The sequence below is a fragment of the Colletes latitarsis genome, chromosome 6 (genome assembly GCF_051014445.1).
Source record: "Colletes latitarsis isolate SP2378_abdomen chromosome 6, iyColLati1, whole genome shotgun sequence".
Lineage (NCBI taxonomy): Eukaryota > Metazoa > Arthropoda > Insecta > Hymenoptera > Colletidae > Colletes > Colletes latitarsis.
This window is the reverse complement of record NC_135139.1, coordinates 4,446,378-4,467,335: the sequence shown is the minus strand read 5'-3', so window position 1 is coordinate 4,467,335 and position 20,958 is coordinate 4,446,378. Positions and strand designations below refer to the sequence as shown.

General features: G+C 34.9%; 1 protein-coding gene across 1 annotated transcript in view; it reads right to left on the bottom strand.

Annotated features, from left to right (window-relative positions):
• Window positions 1–20,958, bottom strand: part of Sema2a (Semaphorin 2a) — a 1,678,677-nt gene that overhangs the window by 1,449,895 nt on the left and 207,824 nt on the right. The gene's annotated exons all lie outside the window — the stretch shown is intronic.

Below are 20,958 nucleotides of genomic sequence, written 5' to 3'. Positions count from 1 at the left end.
GTCCGTTTGAGACGAGCGGTTATTAAAAATGCAATTTCTTTCTGTTGTTAAATACTGTTTGCAACCAGTTTTCTATACGCGAATTCTTCGCTCGCTTTGTCAGGCATCTTTTTGAAAGCGAAGTAGCGAGTCTACGACAGTTTAATTCATTTTACGTCCTCGTATATCGTCGAGGACTCCGAAGTCACCGTTCGCGCAAATTATTCCGATTGTTTCAATTAAAATGGTCCCTGTTTACCTACGAAACACTTGCGCGCCGACTTAATTGCATTCCTTCCGCGGCTCTACATCTATCATTCCGCTCGCGCTTCTGTGGCGAATTATGAAAAAAGCCAGCCGCCTTGAGCGAAGATGGGTTCAAGCGTGAAAAGAAGAGCAGTCGGAGGGCGAGCTTGTTTGTACATTCGCCAACGTTCTGCGTTTTATGCGCACGAAAACCGACCCACGCGGACCGTACAAATAGGGTGGAATGATGGATATGATAAGCTATCCAGATAGCGGACGAGGGTTGTTTTCAATACATCAACCCTGGTTAACCTTACGGCGAGATTCGCTCGAGAGAAACCCACGAAAAAGGTACAGGCGACAGAAGCGATAGACGCGAACGCGGAAATCGTATTTTTGGGTCAACGAGAGAATGCTCTGAATATAATTCGGTTAATTATGGTTAAGCAAAAGAGGATGGTAGAAAATGACTAAAATCTGGGTCGTTCCGGCACCTAAATTTTAAATAAAGTGTAGTTCTGCATTGTAAAAGCACAATTTTGTTTTCTCTATCTCTTTTACGTCGCATCGATATTGGAATTATTAGCGACGAGTGTGTGTTAGCATTTTATATTTCTAGATACATGTTTATTTCTTTAAGGCTGATTTAATGTTGCTCTTATATGTTTTCCCCTCGATGTTAGGACCATATTGGATTTGAATTCGTATTTTTATCTTGTTGATTCCGTTCCTTTCCAGTTTTATATAGAATATGGTCGGTCATTAGTGATGTAGGTTAATTTTGGCATACATTATAGCTTGAAGGTTCAGATTTCTTAATTAGATATTCGAGTGTTCCAGTTTTAGTCGAGATAGTATTATTTTCTGTAAAGCACAATTATTTACGCGGCAAGTGATGGAAAAGTTATAAAATAAATAGATGAAGTTTGTAAGCATGTATTATAGGGCGAGATATTGGAAATCTTCGACTTAAAATGAGCACAACTTTCAAATGAATGCATGAAATACAAAAATTCCTACACTATTTTATAACTAATAGTTGATATTTACACTATATTACATTAAAACGTATCACACAATTTATGGTAAATTCAACGGAGTTAATCGTATTTGCAAATATGTTAAGTCTGATCGCTATTTACTTATTGTGAATTTTGTTTTTGAGAATTATTACCCTTCTTCAAATCAGATTTATATACGATAAGTCTGATTTTTCGCTCAAACTGTGTCTATCATATATTAATACATTCTCCACTGTCTACTGTAATTACATTACTATACATCAAATTGTGATCACCTGGTAAATAAATAAAATAAGTGTTCATATAAACATTTCCGACCCCTTTTAGGTTATCTCCGGATAATAAAATAATGTTCGTAAATTTAGAATAAATAAAGTAGTACGGTAATGATTCTTAAACTAAACCTCAGACGTGATTCGTAAGTTGAACATTTCTATCTCTTCCAATTGGGGGGGGATCCTCTTTATAGCCAGTGAAGCGTGAAGAACGATATTTAAAAATGATACCAGCTAGGGGGGCCAGCGTTGATGTGTATAAAAGACAATGCTTTTTTTCTCATTCACTCTCACTCGCTTTTTGTTCGGTTGACGACTACGGCCGTTAGCAAAAGATAAAGGCGACCTCGAGACTCAATGATATCGCGGTGTATTGTAATGGATAGTATTGCACAAAAGAAATTATAACAAGATAGATTTTTAACAACTAATTTTGTTTGAAACAAATGTTGGATTTATTTTAGAGATAGAGGTTACACGTTACAAATTCGGATCTTCAGTGTGTTTTCGGTGGAACTGTGTTGGGCTTTTAAAAGGTGTGGGAAGTAGAGGGGATGGTAGGATAAGGCAAGGTTTTGGAGGTTTCGTGGAGGACACTAGAGTTAGGATGACGCAGGGTTTGTAGGACACGGATGACACAATGTTTACGGGTAAAAATTCGCGAGCACGGTTGACGCAGTGTTTGCGCGTACAGAAAGATTTAGAAAACGAAGATATTTTTACGGATGAATCGGATAAATATAGGTAGGTCGATACATTACAGTATAAATTGTTGGATATTATATAGAACTCTAATTTATCGACTGATAGATTGACAAATAATTATCCAAATCGCGACATCTTACATAGGAATGTATGTATGTTTTTTTTTATGTATTGTGATGAGTCATGATTGAGCAAATAGACACTCTGTCTGTAACTACACGTGCGTATAGACCGCTGTTTTGTTGAGTGCGATTAGCAAAATGTGTCTCGATATACTCGAAATATAGACAATTATTGTGGCATAAATCCTTGCGTAATCAATAATCCAACATAAATAATTGCTGATGTCGAATTTCGCTTCTGCTTTATGAAAGATGAACATGCTTTTGGAGCCATGTTCATCTTAAGAATCATTACTGTATACAGGGTGGTCCACGCAACTGTTTCAAGTCATAACTCCGTTATTATTACATTTACGAAAAAATGTCAAAAGAGAAAGATAAATGGTTCAAAGAGCACTACATCTGTAGGCCTTTAAATTTTTTTTAAATGCAGCAGTGCATGTGCAATTAACAATTGCATCATTTCTTTAAATAGAAATGCATATTTTTTTTACACAGATCGGTTCTTCTGTTCATTCTACGTAAAAAATGATTAGAGTACCATGGCAAAAAAATGTCTTTATTGAAGAAGATGCTCAAACGCTTCTCCACTACATTCTAAACATTTCTGATAACGTTTTTCTATTGTTTGCATAACTGCGTTTAAATTATCTGCAGTTATTGCTGCACATACCAGTATGATTCTTTCTCTCAGATTCTCTACAGAATCTATGGGATTTGAATAAATTCTATCTTTCAAATAACCCCACAGAAAAAAGTCAAGGGGTTAAGTCAATAACGTTATTGCAAAACTTATTTTTTAGAAACCGCATGGCCACTTGTGAGTTGTGTGCCGGTGCACCATCTTGTTGAAAGTATTTAGAATTTACCCTGTCTCGGAGAGGAATGTCATCGAGAAGAGATGACAATTCAAATTCCAAAAAGTACCGATATTTTTCTCCGTTTAGGGCACCATCAATCAAGTATAGACCAATAATATTGGTATTTAAAATCCCACATCATACATTAATAGTGTACTTTATTTGGTGATGTATGTTCCTCCTAAGGAATGGATTTCTTCTTGCCCATGTATGTTCATTATGACGATTAAAAATGCCATTGTTGGTGAACGTACATTCATCCGTCCACAAAATCTGCCGCGGGAAATCTTCGTTCATCTGAATTTGGTTTAAAACAAATTGACAAAATTGCATACGTCTTATTGAATCTCCAGCATGTAAGGCATGTCCAACACTAAATCGATACGGATGAAGCTTCTCCGATTTTAAAATTCGTTTCACACTACCGAGGCTTACATTGCATTCTCTCGATATTTCTCGTGCAGATGCTTGTGGTCTCCACTCTAAATAAGCGATTATGTTCACTCTGTTGTTTTCATTTCCTACTACTAGTTTTGGAACTTCTCTTTTGATTTGGTAAATGCACCATAGAGTTGCAAACTGTTATTCAATTTGAAAAACAATTGTCGCGATGGTTGTCGACGGTATGGATATTTTTCCTGGTACAGTCTTGCGGCGGCATTTGTATTTTTGTCACACAACACAAAAGTGTCGTACATATCTTGTTTCTCACTGTTAGTAAAATACATTTTCTTGTATTTAGTGAAATGCAGTTACACTTTTCCAAATTCTTAGTTTTCGTACTCGAGTTACGATACGTGAATTGCTACTGAATGATGAAATGCTTACTCGTACAAATCAGTTTCTGTTATGATAACAATGTCGAAAGGGTGCTTACCTTTACAACATAGTCATGAAGTGTTTGAGTATCTTCTTCAATAAAGACATTTTTTGAAAATATCTCGAGATCTAATAATTTTTTTGCCATGGTAGCCTAATCATGTTTTACGTAGAATGAATAAAAGAATCGATCTGTGTAAAAAAAATATGCATTTCTATTTAAAGAAATGATGCAATTGTTAATTGCACATACACTGCTGCATTTAAAAAAAAATTTAAAGGCCTACAGATGTAGTGCTCTGCGAACCATTTATCTTTCTCTTTTGACATTTTATCGTAAATGCAATAATAACGGAGTTATGACTTGAAACAATTGCGTGGACCACCCTGTATATATACATATAAATAAACTTGTAACTTTGCATTGTAAAATTTTACATTAATTATAAAATGATATGTCGTTAATACCTGTTTCTACAGCAATAGCATTTATATCAGCGAAAGAAGATAGAATCAGCTTGGACTTCTTTTGATTAAGAAAGTTTACTTATAACAGTGTTATACAAATTTAAAATTTCTGTAGAAAGGCTTATTGCATTAAAATTAATAATGTCGATTCTAGTTATAAGAAGCCATCTGTTTAATGTTTTCTACCAACAGTTTGTGGTAATCGTCAACACTATCAAAAAATCATTATTTAAATTACAGAAGAGAAAAGTATAAATTACATAATTCGATAATTCCTCGCTATATAATTTATATTTTGTTTTTTTTTAACTTAATCTATGAATTTTTACTTATTTGTTAATTTCGTTTAAAATAATGATATTGTGAACATTAATATTGTTTGTAATTGTATTAAAATTTTAAAACGCTACAAGATTATTTAAGGAAATGAAACGAGAAGCTCCTGTGTGAAATGAGAAACTAGATTTTTATGAATAATAATAAAAACCTATTGTTCCCTAGAAATAATAAAATAAAAAAGATTGTTGGTGTCTCAGAGCATTTCTTATACATAGATATGAATTCGTTTCCAATATCTTTTGCATTTCATTCCGAATCTGCTAGTTGAACTTGATTTAAAAATACTATAATTACTCGTTAGCGAATTGATACAGACAAGACTTATCCCACAATAACAAGTTTGACCGAAAAGTTCTAAGAAATAGGAATCATTGAAGCTACTAATCTAAAGCAGGATTTACTAGGTAATATTTTCGCAAAAGAGATTAAAAATGCATTTACGTATCCAACAAATATTTTAAAAGATAAATATTCGGTTTGGTGATTGGAGTAGTATTTTCAAGTAAGTACAAACGAATAAACTTATCAAGATGTGTCGCGTGAACACTTCTACGAGTCTGAATGAAGTTGGGTAAGTACATTGCTAATGTTAAGATGTTGCTACACCTCTAATTTATAACTAACAGACATGTTTCTAACATTCAACGGAATACAATATTTAGGTAAATGAATGATCCAGGTTCAAGTTATTAAAAACTCGATGAGTCGTCCTATCTTTCATTTCGAGTTTTATAAGTTCGCTAGACGCCACAGAATGAGTTTTATAAGATTTTTATCTTCATATTAAAGTACATATATTTATGATTTATCTAAAAATTGTAACATTTCTTTATGAAACGTATTTAATAGAAATACAATAACACTATCGCATATAGGGAGGATCTGTGCACAAAGTACATTAGCAAGTTGACTGCACGAAGTTTACAAATATACTGTACACATTATATTTTATATTATGTTTAATATTATTACGTTTACATATGTACAACCGGGACTGTTTTTTATAAAAAGACGGAGTAGCTCCTTGATTTTTTTTCGAAGTTGATATTCCAAATAAAAATGGCCGCCGTCACAGCATATTATAGCCTTGGTAGCCTAGAGAAGCTACTTTTTTGTCGCTTACTGTGCATCAAATAGAATGAATGAAATCATCAAGCGATCGAAAAGAACAAGAAAGACTGAATTCTAATTTTCAAACGAATCTTAATAATATTAACAATCGTTTGATAACAAATGACAAAATACAGATCAAAACTGACCCACTTTTGCCAGCAAATTGTTAATTTCTCGAATAGTTACACAATTCGTAGAGAAACTTCATATAATAAAGTAACATTCGTTCCTCAAGCGTTTCACGTAAATGCGATTACTTTTCCAGATTGGGTTACTTAAAGAAGATCGCACCGGCGAGTAACCAGTCGAGCAGACTGATTAATCAAGGCCCGCTGATTAGAGGCCTTACGGAAAACCCAAGTTCGCAATTACACGTTCGCGCTCACGTGCTCCACCTTTCTGTTTGATTAACGTTGTACTTCCTTCTTTTTTTATTTCCACCGGTAACCTCTCTTCGTCGCGCATACAGCCGCGCGCAGGGAAAATTGAATTTGTGACCGCGAAAGCGCGACGAGGTTTTCTAGCTCGGGGACGCAATATTCGCGCCAATTCACAGAAAGTACACGGAAAAGGAACGTGATGAGAATTCAATAACCCCCGTCTCCATGCCTGCGAGACTTCTTTGCCGCACTCCACGGTTGGTACTTGGCTCTTGCTTTTCTTAAAGAACTTACACGAAAATGGAGCGACCAACAGTTTTACCGTACAACCGATTTCGAAATAAATGTTTATGAAAAATATAGTTACGCATTAGTCAGTGTGTTTCAGAGTCTGCAACGATAAAATACATTTTTAATCATTGGTTGAGATTCAATTGAAACGTAACAACTTTAGAGTTTTACTTTTGTCTCGCGAGTCGCGTCGACAAAATCATGATGTCTGTTCACGGGTCTAAATTCTTGATCATTCCCGTTTTCAAATTAGTTGCTATATTTGAGATTAAAAATTCGTAACGGATCAGTAGTAGTTTATTGGTGCTTTAAATTTGAAATGCTTTTGTTTTTAACTTATTGTTAGAGTATTTTAAAATCAATTCTTTCAAAAGAATTATAAGCAAACACATTGACGTCAACAAGTAATATGGATATAAACCAAAAAAGTTAGAGTTCTAGGTGTTTATATGTATAATGTATGATAACGTGGCGACACCTCCCGTATTCGCCACCAGAGGGATCACTTTCTCGCAAGTGCTCGACCGTCTCTCCTGTTCCTATATGCAGGACATTACCAGGTGGGTAATATCATCGGGCAGGGGGTGATTAAGTCGAAAAAAAACGAATAACATTTTTCCGCTTAAAGCTTCGCTTACGAAAAAATCGAGTTTGAAAATGTGTAGATAATACGTTTATTATTATTCTGGGATTACCAAGAACGCTATTAAAAACTGTTGTATCAAAATTTACAAATTTTTTACAATTCTGAATTAATCCTTGCTCCATTTTCTGTATCACGATATTTAGATGGCGACGATTTAGAAATCGTTGCCTATAATATTTAGCTTCTGTTGTTGCACTTTCATTACAAGCTCCTAACGTTTTCACCATATCAACGTATTCACGAATGTTGTAACGAAACATTGTTATAATTCGACTGATAGAAATAGACTAATAATAAGAGTAGCCGGTAGCTGTACTGTTGAAGGCAGTATGTAAACATTACAGAAGACAACAATATGAATAATAAATATGACAACGGGTTTGAAACAATTTTCAAACTCGATTTTCTTGTAAACGAAGCTCAAAACGGAAAAATGTTATTCCTTTTTTCGACTTATTTTCGCGCGTAGAATCACTCCGATGGTACCACTTGTTCGGTAACACCCTGTATATGTTACTGCCTGCTAGAATAATTGCCTTACTGATGAATCCACTAGCAAACTCAGAACGAACCGCTCCCCTCTCCTTTCCTATCCTTAACTCCTGCTATCTCGCTTACTAATCCTCCGTACAGCAAGCTACCACAATAGTATAGGCTGAATTAAATAGTAAATCTGTTCACCAGATTTAGGGCAGTGGACCGTTTTAATCGTGAAGAATAGGTTGGATGAATCAAATTAATAGCCAGAGATGCCAGGTAGGTGTTGATATACAAAGTGACATTAATTGTATCTCGTTGGATTCAACGTCTCGAGGGGACGACACACAGTGGACCAAAACACAAAAAAGTTGGGTAATCATAAAAAACATCAGAAAATCATTGAGAATGTTTTTAAAAATGCTTTATATTTGGATTTGCAGGGTCATTAATTACGAATTTGATATCTAATTAATATTTAATTACTTTTTCATCTGTAACAAATTAATTTTTTAATAAAATAATGGACATACTGGTTACTGATGATAAAGACGGTAGTTTCTTAGTATATAGGACAAATTTCCATTGATTCCAATCCAAAACATTTTCAATCGTAAAATATTAAAGTTTTTAATTTGCTTTCAATTTATTAATGTCATTTGAAAGTGTGTACAGGAGGATATTATTTAGCAAAAGATATAATGTCCATATCTCATTTATTTTATCACATCTACATACAAATATATTAAGGAAGAATGTATAAATAAATAACCTTAATAATGTAATTATAATAAGCATGTTTATATAAACTTAATATATATATATAAATTACGTACTTTTTACGCTTAAAAAGTATACGTAAATATATTAAAAATATATTAAATATAAATAGTTTATTAAATATATGTACGAAATGATTGGTGAAACCGGACTCTCTTTACAGAATCTTTATTAATCAATTATTTGAAGTTTGACTTCTATCACCTTTAAAGAAATTCCGTTCTGCATCGACATTTCAATTCGATTCAAATGCCTTCTGGTAATTATTTTCTCCAAGCTAGTAAGACACCTTTTGTAATTCGCTTTGTATTTGTTCTAGAGTATCGAAACGGCGTCTCTTGAGTTTCGCCAAATCAGGCGAATAAGGAGGGTATGTGACGACTGTTATTTGTTCGTTGTAAGAAATGCTCTTGTTGTGTAAGTGGTGCGAAAGCGTGTTGTGATGCAGGAGCCAGTTGCTACGCTACAGTTCCGGGCCCTTTCGACGAACGTCTTCGCCTAATTGTCGAAACACGTTACAATATGTATTTACCGTTTATTGAGGAGGAACATATTCTTTTTATTCTCTAAAATGGAATTAAAACTCAACAGACGGTGTTTTGATATAAATATAAGTATAATATTAATTGTAAGAAGTGTATATACAGGGTGTTCGGCCACCCCTGGGAAAAATTTTAATGGGGGATTCTAGAGGCCAAAATAAGACGAAAATCAAGAATACCAATTTGTTGATGGAGGCTTCGTTAAAAAGTTATTAACATTTAAAGTTCCGCTCGTACTGAATTTCTTTCTCGAAAATGCGTAAGATTTCGGGGGTATGTCTATTCACCAAAAATAATTGTAATTGACCCCCGCAACCGAAAATAATTTTTCCGAAACGATTTGAAATTTTTTTTTTCCGTCGAAAAATTTTACATCTTCTCGAATTTTTTTCTAGAAAGTGAGTAGGATTTCGGGGGTATGTCTATTCCCCAAAAATGATTGTAATTGGCCCCCGCAACCGAAAATAATTTTTTTAGAATGATTTGAAATTTTTTTTTTTCATCGAAAAATTTATGTACCTAATTAGATTTTCGGTAAGGAATTTTTTTCTCAAAAGAGCGTAGGATTTTGGGGGTATATGTAATGACAAAAAATGTTTATAATTGACCCCCGCAACCGAAAATAATTTTTTTAGAACGACTTGAAAAATTTTTTTTTCGCCGAAATGTTTCAGCGCCTATCCGATTTTTTTTCTTGAAAGTGGATAGGATTTCAAAGGTATGTGTGTTCACCAAAAATGATTGTAATTGATCCCCGCAACCGAAAATAATTTTTCCGGGACGATTTGAAGTTGTTGAATTTAATTGTTAATAACTTTTTAACGAAGCTTCCATCAACAAATTGGCATTTTTGATTTTCATCTTATTTTGGTCTGTAGAATCCCCTATTAAAATTTTTCCCAGGGGTGGCCGAACACCCTGTATATCCTGCGCTTTTCCCTAGATTCAGATTCTGATTTTTGGCAGTTGCACGAACACGCAAAGTTTTAGTCTAAGACTACGAATAGCTAATTGTTTTTGTACGCCGTTAGTCCACACAACCTAGTATTCCGACGTTTAATAATGTGTTATTAAGAGGAATGCAAATCCGTGTCTTGTACTAATTGTTGCGTTGCAAACCCTCGAACGTTTCTCTGTGATGCAATGTGTGATTTAGGATAGGCGCACGTGTGCGGACCTAAGAGGATTCCTTTTTTCGCAAGATGAGTTGTGGCACATAAACAACTTGCGAGTTTTTCTATTATCGATTTTCGTCGTCACCTAGGCTGTGACTTTTGAATGCCAGATGTCGGCCATATATTTAGAGGTGCCGTTCGACAACCCGAACCATTACATAAACGTTTATTTTCAATGTCCCTATCCTTCCCGGTGTCCTCTTACTCGATTTTCCCTTCCTTAAACTTTCTCATACGCACCTCTACTCTACTTCCTAGGTCCCTTCCTACAGTTTTTCCAAATAACCAATAGCTAATTAATCTACTCCCAGTTTTTTCTTCCCGACTCTATGTAAAATAAACATCAGACTTGGCTGAAATCGGAGAATTACACCTTCGAGTGCATTATATCCACTCAAACTATAAGAAACAAAGTTGAAGTGAGATTAATGTCCAAAAAAATTTTTAAAAAAGTCACTTTTAACAAATAAAATGGAGAAAGTTCGCTTATAGTTGGATAGAGAACATGTTGACTGGACTAAGAACACGTGAGAAAAGTAATCTTTTCGGATACATTAAACTAAACCTACGTTGTAAAGGTAAAAAATTTCAGAAAGGTTTAAATTGAACAGTCAAACTTGCAAAAATCCAAATTGTCTAGGAATGAGTTTCTAGTAAGTGTTACGAACTTAACTTCGTGGAGGTTTCCGTAAATGCTAATATGTACGTAATCTTTTTACAACAAAAGTTTGTAACATATATTTTATAGAAAATTGTATCCTTTAAGATGATTCAGCAGTTTTTTATAGGGCATAGAAAGTATTAATAAATCCATTATTGAATTGTTCATGAGATTCGTTTACTAATATTTATTTAGTGTTTGATATTTAATTTAGTGTAAAGCTAGTGTTAACCTTATCATTGAAAGTCTGAATGGTTAAGAAACAATTCAGTTTTTAATTTGATTGAAATTTTGGAAAAGTATTTGGAAATGGAAAAAGGAAAGATAGTAGTTGAACTCAGAGCACTTACGAACTACATATTCGATTTGTGGACAGTCCAAGTTATATATCATTTTAGTTATGAGCAGTAAATATCATTATTATTTCTTTTCTACAAATAATGAATTTGCATTATGAACTTTGGAAGTTAAACACGTTCATTTTGTTATATTTTTCTATAGAAGCACAGTTGTAATTATGTATTCCTACATATAATAGCACTAGTTATTTATAAAACACATTTTTTGTTTAATATCGACTTTTGTAGCACATAATTATGAGGATTTTTTGTAATAATCCACAATGACGTGAAAAACTTAAAACAAAGAAAAATGAATTTACCTTGTCAATAAATACGGATTATAATTTTATCCAACCAAAGTCAGCTTATGACAACATATTTTTTACTCTAAACCGTTTGTTATATGTCCTTCGAATTTAATAAATAAAAATACTCGGTTTCAGAGTCCATTTATAGTGTCTTTCTGAGGAAAAGAATAGGACGAGAGACTTCGGAGAGTACCGTAGGTGTTATCAAGAGACTCGATCCCTAACCTATCAATTCGTGGAATAAATTCCAAGAGTAACGATATTCATACTTTCGGAATATCGTACATCAAGATCCATGCGTTTTTCTCGGTCGGTGGGTAGAGTCTAGCGTGTAGAACATGTATATAAATTCTGTCAAATGTATGGGTACTCGCCGTATACTGCAACGAACAAAGACATTGCGTCGCATCAGCCGTCTGGCGGAATTTCCACCATTCTCTCGGCTTTTATTCCCTACTCTTTCTCCAGCGCACAGTCTACACCGTTGCACCTCTGAAGATCCATCGTGGGAAGACAGATACGTCAAGAAGAAAGTCAGAATCTTATTTCCCGAGATGCTCCTTCTCTAAGAACCATTTCTTCTTGTTCTCGTCTTCCACACCTCGATCCCGTCCTTCTTCGTCGCCGGACGTAACCCTCCTATCTCGCATCGCTGGCAATGGAATAGCGTATCAAAACTGTAAGACGCCGAGACGGAGAGCCGAGGGTTGACAGTCTTTGCGGTATAGGATCACGCGGGGTCATGATACTAGACGTCTCGCGAGAATCCCGTTCTCAAAATACGGAAAGAATCGTTTTTCATCCTTTAACGGCGACTGGAACGAAAAAAAGGACTAAAACGTGCCCATCCGAGATCTATTATGACAAGCGAAATAGGTTTGCGATTAACCCACGAGCAGGTATATACGTGCGGTAGTGTGCGTAGCTTCAAGTTGTTCTCCAATGATACGCCTCCAACGGCAAACTAATAATCGTGGAGTTGAGTTGTTGAGTAGCAATTGGATAACAGACACAATTTATTGCGTAAATTTAATGGAGAACTGGAGTTCTGGGTTGTTGTATTTATACGAGAGTTAAAATCGATCTGTCTGGCTCAAATTGCGGTAATACACAAATTGACGTTCTCGGGGCGAAGTCAATTTTTCGAACAAAAATTGTAGAATTTGATTGGTCTTACCCTAATCTTGTTTCAATGTCGAAGGCGTTGCTCTAGGGCTCAAGGAATGGGCAAAGGTGACATTGATGCGTATGAGGAGTGTGACGTTCTTTGCTGGTGGAAGAAGTGAGAAAAATCGTAGAAAGGTAGAAAAAGAAAGGAGAGGGAAGCGTTTCGTCCTGGGTCTGTTAGTGGATTAGTCAGTAAAGCTTCCTAACAGGCTCTGTCTTAGACGATGGGACATTCAATGGTCGGTCGAGGAGCGTATACATATAGGAACGCAAGGGTTAGTCGAGCGCTTGCGAGAAAGCGAGCCCTCTGGTAGCGAGTACGGGAGGTAACGCCACACTTTTCCCATTGCTAAGACATTTGACGTCATAGGCCCTCGAGTCTTTTGCCAAATTCTGTAATATGTCAAATCTATTTCGGATCTTTTTTTATTCCTTGCTTGAAGGTTTTTTTCGTAATGCCACACAATTAAAGCACTGGACTTGCATTTTTTAGTTTTTGTTAGCGGAGGCAAAGCAATTCATGTCAAGGTGGCCCGAATAATATTTGCCGTTTAAGGTCACCGTCGTAACTGTTTATAGGACAGGTCTGTCTTTTTCCCCCTTTGCAACTGTAGTTTGTGTATGTTATTTCCCTTAAATAATTTTAAATTAATTATATTATGGGTGAATACATGACGAGTGAAAAAATGTTACATCCATTCAGGGACTGTGGTTCGTTTATATTCCAAACAAACCAGCAAAGTACGGAATAAAACTAATGGTATACTGCGGTGCTAAAACTTTTTACACGGGAAATTTGAAAGTATGTATCAACAAATTGGTATTCTTGATTTTCGTTTTATTTTGGCCTCTAAAATCTCTCATTAAAATTTTTTTCAGGAGTGACCGAATAATACCCTGTATATCAATGAAAGGTCGGTCGAACGCTTGCAAGAGAAACGGCCCCTCTGGTGGCAAATACGGGAGGCGATCGACCTCACTTGCAACAGTGTAAGTGGCTTACAAAGGCGGTTATATTGTCTATCAGCCCGTCAGAAATCAAGCAGACTCGCGGTTGCAACACGTCAAAGCAAGTTTGGGATAAACTTGAAACAATCTACGTATCAAACGCCCCACGCGAAAGGCCATGTTGTTAAAATGCCTCACGCAGCATAAAATCAGGAGCGGAAAGACTGTTTCTTTTTGAATTTTTCGATGCAGTAGACAAGTTAAAGTTACTCGTTATTATGCTTTTATACAGCGTGTTCGGCCACTCCTGGAAAAAATTTTAATGGGAGATTCTAGAGGACAAAATAAGACGAAAATCAAGAATACCAATTTGTTGATGGAGGCTTCGTTAAAAAGTTATTAACAATTAAATTCAAAAATTTCAAATCGTTCTGGAAAAATTATTTTCGATTGTGGAGGCCAATTACAAGCATTTTTAGTGAACAGACATATATTCGAAATCCTACTCAGTTTCGAGAAAAAAATTCCAGTAGATGATGAAATTTTTCGGTGAAATTAAAAAATTTCAAATCGTTCTAGAAAAAATATTTTCAGTTGCGGGGGTCAATTACAAGCATTTTTAGTGAATAGACATATCTTCGAAATTCTACGTACTTTCGAGAAAAAAATTTCTTACCAAAAATCTAATTTCAGGCCAGAAATGTCACTCCAAAATTTCGTGCGTATCTTTAAACCGTCATAATTTCTGAACGGATTGTAGGATTTTAATGTTTAAAAAAGCAAACAACGCGTATTTTAATGGAGAATATGTAGAAATTGCAAAAATATTCGAAAAGTTGATCCTTGACCTCGTAAACTGAGAAAAACCCAATAAAAATGGTCTAATTTTCAAACAGCCATAACTCCCACAATAGTGAATATATTTCAATGAAACTTTTTCCTGAAGTAGAACTCATGAGTATCTACAAAAAAAGTATTAGACAACTTTTCTGTAGGGCGTCAAATAAAATTACTAAAAATCAAAAAGGAATTTTTAAGAAAAATCGAAGGTGGTAGGTGCCTAAATTTTTCGACGAAAAGAAAAAATTTCAAATCGTTCTGGAAAAATTATTTTCGGTTGCAGAGATCAATTACAATCATTTTTGGTGAATAGACATACCCCCGAAATCTTGCGCATTTTCGAGAAAAAAATTCAATACGGGTGGAACTTTATACGTTAATAACTTTTTAACAAAGCTTCCATTAACAAATTGGTATTCTTAATTTTTGTCTTATTTTGGCCTCTAGAATCCCGTATTAAAATTTTTCCCTGGGGTGGCCGAACACCCTGTATAGTTTTCTGAGCAACTTTGAAAACTTTCGCTGTGTAATTGAGTCGCGTGATTCGCTATCGAACGTGTAATTTCTGGAAACAAGAATTTTCGAAGAATTCGATGTAAAACAAAATAAAACAGATGAAGACGACAGCACCATGTTTTTTAAAGAAAATCGATCACACTGGAATAAATAGGGAGTGAACAGTGACGCGACGCGTGACGAGATCGGATAAACATCGTCAAACACGAGGACGAAATACAAGTGTAGTTTGGGCGGTAAAAAAGGGACATAAAGAGTTGGTTTGTTTTGCCAAGAAAAGAGCGCATGATCATAAAGTTAATACGATAAATCCGCGCGCAACAAAAAGGAACTCGTGCGTGCGACAGATGGTGCTCCGATAGCGGCTGCACATCGCACATGTGTAGTGACGAGATTTTGTCGCGAATGCCAGAAAGGCACGAAACGGTGTCTTAACGAGTAATGCAATGACTGACAATGAGTTTAAAGCGAAAGGTTTCAATCACAATCTCAACCGGTGACACTAATGAATCTATCATTCTTAAGATCATTTTATTTGTGCTGGATTTGAGAAATAATCTTATTTCTATAGTTAGAATTGTTAATCGTAGCCACCAAGTTATCTTCAAGAAAAATCATGCAGTGGTTACTGTCAAGGAAACATAAAGCTACCCGCGAATAGACATGGGGATTTGTTTTATAAATTATTAAATTACAAAGATCTCGTTTCTGTGATGAAAGATGAAGACGTGATCAAATTATAATTTGACAAAAATGTAGATAAAGTGCCGTGTAAAATTTGCATTGTTAATAAACAATCTAGTACACCGTTTCTGAAACACATTGATTACTCCGAATATGTTCTCAATATTGTTTAGGTATACAAATGTTTGAGGTCCGATGCTTGCCAAATCGAAAGGCGGAGCATTGTATTTTATGACCTTGATAACAATCATAGTTGCCAGTGCAGCGTATGTATATTTCGCGCGCAATAAGAGTAAAGCAGTTGAAAAACAAAAACAAAACAAAAAAAGTTATAATGAAATTAGTAAAATTATTAATCGAAGTAGAAGCACAGTTCAATGTATAATAAAACTACACAAAGAAGAGGATCGTGTAGTGAATAAATTAAAAGAGAGGTCTGATAAGAAACTGAATATCAGGGATGAACGATTGTTAGAAAAATTAAAGATGATCCGAGGACTAGTGCTCCAAAATTAGCGTCGAAAGTTGAAAAATATTTAAACAAGAAAGTAAGTGACTCAACCATTAGAAGAATATTAAGAAAACAGAAGTATCATGGTAAAGTTGCTCGAAAAAAGCCGTTCATAAATTTGCAAAATAGGAAGAAGTACGAGTTTGTATATAAAGGAACAGTTTACTTTTTGGGAAAATGTAATTTTTACTGACTAATCAAAATTTAATATCTTTGGTTTGGATGGAAAAAAAATTATATGGAGAAAACCAAATACAACTATGGATATTAAAAATCTCCGAGTGACAGTTAAATTTGGCGATGGGTCTCAAATAGTCCGGGGCTGCATGTCAGCATCTAGCGTTGGAACTCTGGTATTTATTGATAATATAGTGGATAACTGGTAAAAAATAATTTAAAAGAAAATGCCGAAAAAAATGGGAATTTTAAACAATTTTAAATTTTACGCCGACAACGATCCAAAGCACAATTCTTACATAGCGAAGAGTTGGCTATTGTATAACTGCCCTAAAGTTCTTCAAACGCCTCCACAATCTCCTAATATCAATGTCATAGAACATACTAGGAACGAATTGGACAAAAAAGTAAGATTACACAATATTACAAATAAGGAAAACCTTAGAAAAGTTTTGCAAGAAGAATGATCGAAAATAACACTTGAATTTTTTGAGAATTTAGTAAAATCAATTCTTCGACGACTGCAGTGTGTTCAAAATACATTTGGTTACCTAACTAAATATTAATATAACAATTTTTATTATATATTACTCTAAAACTGTATCTTATTTCCTCTGTACGATTTTTACTGACAGCTAAGTTTCATACGCAACCTTAAATTTTATTTAATTTACTGAGTACTACTAAATATTTTTTTGTATTGTTGTTATGTATCAAATAAAAAAACATTACACTATACAGGGTGTTCGGTCACCCCTGGGAAAAATTTTAATGGGAGATTCTAGAGGCCAAAGTAAGACGAAAATCAAGAATATCAATTTGTTGATGAAGGCTTCGTTAAACAGTTATTAACAATTAATGTCAAAAATTTCAAATCGTTCTGGAAAAATTATTATCAGTTTCAGAGGTCCATTACAATCATTTTAGGTGAATAGGCATACCCTTGAAATCCTGCGCATTTTCGTGAAAAAAATTCGAGAAGGTGTGATATTTTTTGGCGAAAAAAAAAAATTTGAAATCATTTTGGAAAAATTATTTTCGGTTGTGGGGGTCAATTACAATCATTTTTTGTGAATAGACATACCCCCGAAATCTTACACATTTTCGAGAAAAAAATTCAATACGGGTGGAACTTTAAACGTTAATAACTTTTTAACGAAACCTCCATCAACAAATTGGTATTCTTAATTTTCGTCTTATTTTGGCCTCTAGAATCCCCCATTAAAATTGTTCCCAGGGGTGGCCGAATTCCCTGTATACCTCTATACGAGTTTCAATAATTTAGTACAATTTTCATGTTTAATTGAAAAAATATCCGCTGAACCACTAGGTATACGATTTTAAGTGACAGTCACTGTATATTATATGTATTTTGGGATGTTCGATAGTAAGGCGTTTGTGTTAAATAAAGCACACAACGAAAGCAAGTTTGAACTTACAGTTAGAGATGTCGAAAGGATTTTCTTAGGCTACTCAAATATTTCAAGAGCGTATAGTATATGGATCCCTGAAGAGGGAAAAATTCGAACTTCAAGAGATGTGAAATTCTTGAATGTATTTAATTTTCCTAGCAACAATGAAGACTTCTTCTGTGAAGAAATAACCATTGGAAGACAGAAACCTATCGAAAATCTAAGTAGAATTATCTCCCGCGAGGTAAAAATCGCTCACTGTCCAGCCAACATCAATATTAATAATGATAGATCGGCAGAAGATGATCAAGGTATTATTTGAAAACAGACTAACGCATAGTTGCTCCCGCGAACAAGGCGAAGTTCAGACAGCCAAAGAAAATTTTGACTGGCAAGACAGGTGGGCCCAGAAAAGGGTACAATTTGGTAGTACAAGGCCAAGATCCCCTTCATCTGAGGAAAATGTGCAAACACTTCAAATTCCCTTTATCCGAGGAAAATGTGCAAACAGACATTACTGATAGCTTCTTACGAGAATCATTCTACGCAAAATCGGACATTGGAGTAAGTTTTCAAATTATGTTCAACTTTGGGTATGTTGTAGTCATTATCGGTATTTAAACGTATTTTAAAGGATTTTTAAAAATTTTTAAAATTGTTGAAGGTACAGATGTGTAAAGTGTAATTTCAATAATTGATAGACGTGTGACTATTACCTTTTTTCAAGAAATTATAGCTGCTGAACTATTAAACGAATGAGAATGCGCTTTTGACCGCTTGTAGTGAAGACATTACAGTATCAAATAAAAATTATACCGGTTGGAAAAAAAATTGTCTTTCAAAAATTGTTTAAACGTTTCCCCGATATAAAAGCAGGGCATCTCTTTCAAATAATTGCAAAAAAATATGATGAAAGTCAATTTTTTTTTTTAATGGATATAATTTTTATTTGGTTCTTTAATGTCTTCGCTACAAGCAGTTAAAAGCGCTTCCTTATCCGTTCGTTCAGTACTATAATTTTTTGAAGAAAAGATAATACTCAACTTTACACGTTTTATTGACTATTTTTGCAGACACTTGGTCTTGATTTTTCGAATACATTTGCTGCAATCACCAGGTCTGAATCTTCTAGACTTCTCATGGAGTTGTCTACTCGACCCACGTCGACATAACGACAGCATTTGTTAATGGCGACATCGATACACTGGTTTTCATGGAGCCCCCTGAAATATTGACGCTATGACCAAAATTGTTATTGACAATAACGAAAAGGTCACTAAAAAAGCAATGACCATGCTACGAGATCTTCGCTCAGGAAAAATAATATATTGGCTAAGAAAGGCGCTATATGGTCTATTTCAAGGTGGTCGACAGTAGTGCGCAAAGCTGGATGAAACTTTACAATCCATTGGACTTCATTCTACACTGTCGAATCAATGCATTTACCTCGAAAATAGGAAGCAGAAGAATATCATCGTTCTTGTCTGCGTGGCGGCATTCTTTTTACAACGAACGATGATGTCAAAGTCTTCCAAATTACAGACGAATTGTCTCGTAAATTTGAAATCAGAGATCTTGTACCTACTAAATTCTGTTTAGGTTTTGAGATAGAACAGACTGAGAACAGTGTTACCCTTTTTCATGAAGGTTATATAGCATAACCCAACAGTTATATAAACGATGACCTGTGCAGATTTATTCGGGAAGAAACTGTACTTCAATTACCCTTCAGAGAAATCATTGGTGCAGTAATGAAAATCGCATTCGGTTCGCGATCAGGTATTGCGTATGTTCTTAATGCGCTCAGTTAATTTAACAATTGTTTCGGAAAGGATCATTGAATAATGGTGAAACGTATCCTTCGCTATTAACAGTTGATTGTTAACTAAACTACGGATGTGGTCCTGAGAATTTTATACAGGGTGTTCGGCTACCTTTCGGAAAAGATTTAATTTAAATGAGAGATTCTAGGGGCCAAAATAAGACGAAAATGAAAAATACCAATTTGTTGTTTGAGGCTTCGATAAAAAGTTATTAACGTTTAAAATTCCGTCTGTAGAACGGCAATCTGCGAACAGCTGCGTACGCGTGATAGTGGTTCTCACTCACAAAACTGTAAGGCTGTTGATACGTCAGTAAGTAGAGTTTCCTATGCTGAGTGAGAACCACTATCGCGCGTACGCAGTTGTTCGCAGATTGCCGTTCTACAGGCGGAATTTTAAACGTTAATAACTTTTTATCGAAGCCTCAAACAACAAATTGGTATTCTTCATTTTCGTCTTATTTTGGCCTCTAGAATCTCCTGTTAAAATTTTTCCCAGGATTGGCCGAACACCCTGTATAAGCAATGAAATTGAGCCGAGTCCATACGGAACAGTGTCATGCTACTCGTTATCGTTCTAAGATTCGTTATTCTATCGAGAACATTATGTTCCTTTGAATTATGCAAGTTATTATTACAAACTTGCTAATTCTCTAGCGAAATGAAAATATTCATGTTTTCGGATATGGGTTCCAATAATGTATACAATAACAAAAATAGAAGGAGAATGCGTAGGAAACTCAATAAACATAATATTTAACAAATTCTTACGGAAGAATATTATTTTCACGGAAAATGTAATTAAACGAAATTTCAATGTTTTCATAACAAGTAGAGCATATGCAATAGCGTACTGTTGTACGTAATTATCACTTTTAGTCATATTTTCGTGAGTAAGTCATGCAAACACTGTGCCAGTTGTAGCTGTAAACAATGTGTCATTTCTGCCCTTTGAACCCTGTGATCGCCATCTTCCTTCGAAACGTCCTAATCCTTGCCTGGATCAATCTCCTTCCATGGCTACTTTCAGAACCTTTAAAAATCCTTCATAATTTTCCTCAGGGTTCACTTCCTTCGCTTCGGTTGGTACGTTTAGTGTTTCTTACGTAAAACTTGTACGTTTGTTTTGTTGTGTCTTATAAATAAACCTAAGTTGTGCACGAGAAGATTCTGCAATTTCTCGAGGGAACCTACCCTATAATTCATCTATGGCATAACAGTACAAAAGATACCGAAGAATTTTGTAGTCATTCTGTAGAAAGAGTATTATTCCTTGAAAATGAAATAAACGTTTCCATCAGATACTTCTGGCTTCTAGATTATTATAATCTA